This window comes from Gossypium hirsutum, chromosome A03 (assembly GCF_007990345.1).
Source record: "Gossypium hirsutum isolate 1008001.06 chromosome A03, Gossypium_hirsutum_v2.1, whole genome shotgun sequence".
Taxonomy (NCBI): Eukaryota; Viridiplantae; Streptophyta; class Magnoliopsida; order Malvales; family Malvaceae; genus Gossypium; species Gossypium hirsutum.
Window position 1 is genome coordinate 50539494 of NC_053426.1, and position 8042 is coordinate 50547535.

The 8042-nt window shown below is 32.7% G+C and overlaps 1 pseudogene; it reads left to right on the plus strand.

Moving 5' to 3' along the window:
- Positions 1-4506: 4506 nt before the first annotated feature.
- Positions 4507-7107, plus strand: LOC121218016 (TBC1 domain family member 5-like; annotated as a pseudogene).
- The last annotated feature ends 935 nt before the right edge of the window (positions 7108-8042 follow it).

Sequence of the window (8042 nt, forward strand, 5' to 3'; positions counted from 1 at the left end):
CTAACCTTTGTGGCGTTCTTTATAAATTGCTTTTGTTGTGTAATCTGTATATCGCCTTTATGGTGTATTTTGTTTGGCCCTAGTGGCGTACTATGGTAAATCTATAACAAGAACGTGTTCTGTCAGAAGCTTTAATATGTCATGTTTGTGATAAATACGAATAAGTTTTAAACAAAGTATGATTCAGCATGTTCAATGAGAGTATATGCTGTGATTATCTGCCAACCTAGTATATCGGTGTATTTAGTACAAGAGTCCATCAATTCAAGTTAGAACTACTATGGTAGAATTCTGAGCTATTTGACATATGTGTTTAGAATCATGTCTTGTTCTAAACTCTGTTAAAATCTATGATGTTTGATATATTAGATATCTAGTGTTCGTTACAAAGATGTGTATAATTCTTTTGAACGATCTGGAGAAACTCTCATCTGTATGGTTATGTGTTAGGCTAAATCAAAGTTCAGTTTGGATTATGATTCAATTTATCAATATCAATAAAGGTATCCACAAAAAGAATGTTTAATAGGGTATCCGCCAAAGTATGACCAATAAGTGATATCTGCCAAGAATAGTGCTTGCGATTAACTGTTTAAGAATAATTATTGAATTTTTTTTAAAAAAGGAAATGAAAAGTGTGGTGTTTGAATGTCGAGACCTAGAGCTAGCCAAATAGTTGAACGAATGAGGATATGGCATGAATGATGAGAGGTGTATAATTATGAAAGTATACAATTGAAACTGGGAAGGTATTCACTAAAGATAAATACAGGAAAGTCCAATTATTCAATACGAAGAATTTCATGAAAAGTTAAAAAGCTAAGTTGTGTTCATAACTCACTAAGTTCTTTTGAACTTACTAGCGTCATGTTTATGTTTCAAGTATTGTCCTGTCTGTAAGTACTTGAGGAGACGATGCGAGGATGGTACCAGAGAAGCAGCATAAGGGGGATATTATGCACACAATAGGCGTATAGGAAGAATTGGCATTTAGTAGGACTACGCCATTTGAATTTGTCTTTTGTAACTTACGTGTTATAATAAAATTTTAGCAAGATCAATATGATATGTTGTTTGTAAATACTTCTTTTGTTCTCTAAGTAAAGGGTTTTTAATCAAATTAATGAGAAATGTTTTCATTAATGAGTTTTTGTCTTCTATTTCAAAATTTTGTTAAATTTTCTATGTAGTGATACCGAAACCCAGACTTGGTGAATTGGGTTGGGTGGAGGGCGTTACAGATGATTTCCAAGTAAGTGATTCTAAACTGATTAATCTATGATGATATGAATGTGTTTATGTGATTTACTGAAAAATGAGATATTATGTTTATATTCCAACAATCATGATATTTGATTTAATGGCATTATTTGTTAAGCATGAAAAATAAATCATGCCACTGTTTCTGTTAATGAAAATATGATTCACATGTTAAGCATGCCCACTATAATGTTTCGTAATAGAAAGCTGATTCGCATGTTAAACATGCCCTCTGAAAAATTTTGTTTCTATATGTCATATCACATACAGAAGGTTGGGATGATATCGAAAGGAGGAAGGTTCTGGCATTTTAATGATCTGCACATTTTGGTGGTTTAACCATATTTTTTGGCAGTTTATCTGCAATTCTGGTGGCTTGTCTACATATATATGTATCTGGCAACTTGTTTACATTATCTGGTGGCTTGTCCACATTTTGGTGTGTTATTGGATAAACGAGTTCTAGGGAACTCTTTTATGGTGTGTAGTGGAGTTGGGTAGGAACGTTTTCTGAAAACTTTACACTAATTTCTAAAAACTCCACATTGGCATTATCATGCATACTGTCATTTGTGAAATCGTGTTGATATACATAATTTCTGTAAATTTTATGAAATGTATAAATTAAATTTTGTTGTTATTTAAGTTAGTACTCACACTGGGCTTTAAGAGCTCACCCTATGATTTTCTAACACTTTAGATAACCTTCAAGGTTAGGACATGAACGTGACTGATTGAAGGAGTACTAAGATGAATTTTTATTAAATGTTTTATTCTCTATTATTTTGGTATTTGAATTGTTTAATTATAATTTTTTGGACTGTGGCATAGGACATTGATTTGGGATTTTTGGTTAACTTTGCATGTTTTAAAGTTTAAAACAATCTTTAAAATGATTAATGGATTTAACGTGAAAAACTAAATTTTTTTATGAAAATATGGTTTCAACATAATAACTCGATTACAAACTTGACTACATTTTTTACAAGACCTAAATCTATTTTATTCAAATAAATGATATTTTAAATGGTATATACTAAATAATGATTTTATTAAAAATACAAATTTCATCAAATTTCCGTTGCAATATTTTTAAACCAAGACATTTATTCAAAATGTTCGAACCTAGTCTTTTCAAAGGTATTTGATTTTTGATCTTATTACTCCAAAGAAGTTTAACGAGACTGTTATTAGTTTGTCCCAAACTTACTCTTTTTAAAGGTATTTGATTTTTGATCTTATTACTCTAAAGAAGTTTAATGAGACTGTTATTAGTTTTTCCCAAACAAATCAAAACACATAACAATTTTAAAAGAAATTAAACATTTTATGTTCCAACATAATGGTTTATGTAATCTTCAAGATTCGGCTGTAACGCCTAGGCCAAGTTTATGACGTTTCATTTACCTTCAATTAAGAGGAAACTAACATCGTTGAGAAGAGATGGGTGTTAACCACAACATGCATATCCATGCCTATGTCTGTAGGAGCAAACACCAATCGTTGACATGGACAATTATTTCATGGGCTACCATGGTAAACACCTTATAAAGATACATTAAATCTACCGAACACCTTAAAATCCTCCAATAATGAAAGAAACATGGTATGGACCTTATTCTCAGACTTGTTTGGAAAGAACATTCCTCTAATAATCTAGAGCATCCAAGCCCTAGTTTACTAGCTCACCTTACAATAGTGGCATATAGTAGAGGAATCGATTTGAAAAGCTTCTTCAATCATGTGCACTTCTGTTGGCACCCATCTAGATCTTTCTCTAGTTACTCCCTAGAAGGCACGGCACCTAACAATCAATGACACTTATACTCCACATTGATGCCATTAGGTCCGATCACCACCTCTTTGTCGATTGGAAGACCAATTATTAAAGTGGCATCTTCTAAAGTAATTTCACTCCCTTGCATGGCAAATGGAATGTAAATGTTTTGAATGACATGGATCTTGCCATGTTAGATACGACAAACAAATCGGCATCCTTCAAGCATTGTCAGATACAAGGATTAGAATCTAAAAAGTGTAAATTGTCGGGCCCAAAGAGTTAAAAAATCACAAGAAATTCTTAAAAATATTTCTACAATACTAAAAAAATTGAATTGAAGATTTCATCATATATATGGTGTAATTAGCAATGTGATTGGCTATTTTCTCCCTAAAAAATATATAAATAAAAGCAAGTGCTTTTTTAAAGAATTTGAAGGTTAGAGAGCTTGTAAATTGGGGGTGAAAAGAAAGAGGTATGTGTGAGTTTTTATAGAGGGAAGTTGACAATCATGAGAACTTACTTCCACTATATTCAATACAATTGGTTGAGGCAACAACAAAATAAATATGTTGGTCAAACCTTTTACCTTTAAACTCGATGCTCATTAGTATTGAGATTATGTATGTACTTTACATGTACTTTCTTCTTACACGCAATGCACAAATTAGTGTATAGATTTGACAATACATTAAACTTGACATCGATGAGTGTTGAGATAATTTAAAAAAAAAAGAATTTTGGGAAATTAGTTTCCCACATAAGGTAAAAGCACTTCCTTTTTTAAGTGAGTATTTTTTTCATGACACTAGTGGGTGTTAAGATAGTACTAAAAAATGAATTTTGGAAAATAAATTTTCCATATAAGACATTTTCTAAGTAAGCATTTTTTAGGTCAAATATCATGATATTGTTTTTTCATGCAACTCTTAATTCAACTCTTAAATTAATCAGCACGTCAATTATCACATGAATACTTTAAGCTCAATTAAGCCTCAATTGATTTATGTTTTAAATTGATGACATAATTAATTTTTTTGAAAGGTTAAATTTGTTATTAATTTTTATACTTTATGAAGGTTATAGATTTATTCCTTATATTTTATTTTGGTCATTTTTATTCTTTATAGTTTCTAAAGTCGTCTATTTTAATCTTAAATACTTTTTAAATATTAAAATTTTAGTTGTAACTCAAATAATAGTAATTAAATTTATTAGTTAAATTTAATTACTAGTACTATATTATATATTATATTATATATATTTAAGTGAAGATAATAAGTTGGGATGTTGTTAAACTAAGCAGAATTTACCATTTTTTAAATTATTTTATGGGTTTTTTAGAACTTAGAAAAAAAAATCCTTCTCCAATACCAGTCCCTCAAACATTCGTCGATTTCATCAGTTCAAATTTCAAGTTAGATTATATATTTCTATAAAGAACAAATCTCGATTCTAATCTTGCAATGGCGAAAGAGCGAATACCTAATTGGCTCAACAGTTCGCTGTGGTCCACAACTCCCACCGTGGACGATCGCCTCCACTGTTTTCCCTTTCTCCCACCACAACCACAACCACCGCCGCAGCCGCTGTCTCCGAGCCAATTGTTCAGCCTACGGTTCCAGTGTCTCCTCCGGCTGCAGCCTCAAGACCTCAGTCCACTGTTACTTCTCAGAAATATGAATTCAGAGATCCAATTGATAAAATAGTAACAACAATAGCAATGATAATGACCAAAATGCTAGCCCTTCCGGAGTTTCTCCTGATGATATCTCTCGCCAGGCTCAGCTTTTAGCTGAGGTTTTTAATTGATTCTCCATTTTTTTTGGAACTTATTTATTCTTTCTTTTTAATTCCAACATTCTTTCTGTCAGTTGTCAAAGAAGGTTGTAAATTTTCGAGAATTGCGGCGGATTGCTTCGCAAGGGATTCCAGACGGTGCAGGAATTAGGTCTACAGTGTGGAAGGTAGTCTCTCTCTCTCTCTCTCTGAGAAATTTGAAATTTGATTAAAGGCCGACATTTCTAGTCTCTCAATCGAATGAATTGTCAATTCCGAAGCATTCATTTTTTTTATTAAAACTGAAACAGGGTTGTTTGGTTGTTTTGGCAGTTGTTATTAGGGTATTTACCACCTGATCATTTGCAGTGGTCATCTGAATTAGCTAAGAAAAGGTCTGAGTACAAGCAATTTAAAGAGGAGCTATTAATGAATCCTGTAAGTGTTTTCTTTACCTTTTATGTTATAATTGTGTATATAAGGAGTTCCTATTACTATTTTCGAAACTGCAATTTAGTCTTATACTATAGAATTGAGTAACTTAGTCCTCATACATTTGATTTTGGCACAAACAAGTAAAACTGATAACAATGTTAATGGAAAGCGGTCTAAATGTTGACATTGATTTCTGAAATCTGACGTTAGTGACCTGTAGAAAGAACTAAAGCAGCAAAAGAGTTCCTTCTACTAAAGAACATATGTATTGTCTAGATTCAACCCATATACTTGTTAAATTTTAGAAGTTCATGTCCGCACTTAGATGTTGAAGTAAATAGTATATGACTGAAGTACATCACAACGCCTTTACATTATAGGCAAGCAACTATATATGATTAGTTCTTTGGTTAATGCTATGGTGAAATTTCAACGGCATTAGTGTTATCTGTGTGTTTCTCTCTTCTCTCTGTTTCTGTAAGAGTCTTGGGTTTCTGAATGTTTCTGTGGCTAGTCAGACAGAAATTACGAGGAAGTTAGAGAAATCTGCAGTTGATGATCAATCAAAATCTGAAAGCAGTGGTCTGCTGTCAAGATCACAGGTAACACATGGAGAGCATCCTTTAAGCCTTGGGGAAAGCAGCATCTGGAATCAATTCTTCCAGGTATATTGTTAGGCTCATTTGAAATTCAGTTATTAGAACTGTACTTCATCTCCGGTGTTTTCTTTTATGTTGAATGTTTTAATTGAAGATTGTAAACACTTTGTTGAGCTGCCTCCCATCAAATTAGTTCATGTGTTTTTATCAGAGTCCAATTTCCAGTGCTTGGTTGACTTTAAGGATAGAAGACAGAGATTTAGGGTTAATTATATGTAGACAGAAGTGGAAAACATTGAAGAGTATAACACTTTGATGTAAATCTACTGGATTACATAATTGAAAGATTGAATAATTTCTTGCACTGTAGAAACCCTAATTTTTTGCAGTCGGAAAAATAATCAATGCTGTCATGCATTCTGAGAGGAAAAACATCGTACCTGCTTGAAGTAATTAAGATCTTAAATGTGGGTCACTTCAGTATACTAGTTATTTCAGAGGCAGTTTGGACAATTGTGCTGCTGTTAGCATTGCAGTATCTATTCCATACATTAGCTTTAGCTTTAGTTTACTAAGAATAATCGTTTGTTTTATATTGAATTATCTGATTATCACTGTTATTACTAGATCCTGATATTTGTTATTTATAATTGTTAATTTGTATAGCATTAAGTAGGAAAGGCAAGAAGAGAATCTAAAACTTCTTATGATAAATGTCCTAGCTGAAGCCGAATGAGGGCAAAAAACAATTCAAATAACTCAGTCAACTCATTTTGGTTGATACATAAATGAGAGTACATGAGCTGAGTATTATTTCTGTATTTGTACGCCAGTGTCTACATGAAAGCGGTGGTGAATTGTTCTGATTTTCAGTTATTAGTTGAATCTGTCATTCACTTTTGTATTCTCAAGTACTTTAAGTTTTCCTGATCTAGAAAGCATTCAGGAAGAGGTTTTCTTCCCATTTGTTTGCGTGTTTTTCTTGTGATGTTAGTCATGTTGTTGTTGAGCCTGTTATTTCCAGTTTCTTCTTGGTTCTAGATAGAGTTGACTCTTTTTGGGATGGGGGTATTCCTAGGACACAGAAATTATAGAACAGATTGACCGAGATGTGAAGCGCACTCATCCAGACATGCACTTCTTTCTGGAGACTCGCCGCTTGCAAAGTCTAATCAGGTATATATCTTCTTTCTTGTGATTTTGTTGTTTCACCCTTTGGACTCAAGTTCTGATATGAACCGAAGTCATTTCTGACTTATGTGTACCTGCTCATTCAGGATGCATTGAAAGATATATTAGTTGTATTGCCAAGTTAAATCCAGGTATAAGATATGTTCAAGGAATGAATGAAATCTTGGCACCTCTATTTATGTATTCAGAAATGATCCTGATGAAGAAATGGCGGTAAAGATCTCATTATCCTTCCTATCCAGTTATTATTATTTTTTTATGTTTTTCCCCTCGCCAAACTTGGTGCAACCAAAAAAATTGTTTCTGCTTCCGGAACCTTCTTCTCTGTTCAGCTTTGAGATCTACTTATCATTCATCCACTGGAGTTCTTAGTAAACCCACTAGCTTTCTCTTTTCTATCTGCAACATCATTGCCCCCAAATCCTACTTTTTGTCTCAAGCAAACCCCAAAAGCTAGATGAAAATATCAAATGGAATGGAGCTTGTGCAAACAAAATGTGATGCTTTATCAGTTTTGAAAATAATCTGATGCTACTTATTTTTGAAGACTATACAACGATATAAGATGTGGTGGCCTTTGAGAGAGAATACTATGTGCAAAACTTAAAAATTAACATACCATTTAGATACGGTCTATGCATCTCTACCAGGCAAGTACATAGAATGGCACATACAAGCTAGAATTTTTATGCGCACCAAAATTTCTGGAGATATATAGATAACACAGACTAAAAGGGCGACAATATTAAAATAATAAGATTAGCTATCAAAGCAAAGAAAAAGTAAATAGAATAGCTATAAAAGGCAAAAAAGAAAAAGAAATAGATATTCTTTACATTACACATTATGGCTCAATTAATTTTCACTTTTTTTTTTCTTTCATACTTTCTGTTGACATCTGCAGCTGCTGCTGAGCTGACTCATTCTTTGTTTGTTGGTTATGAGCGGATCCGTGATCATTTGCGCAAGCACAGAGAACCAATATGGTTTCACTTGAG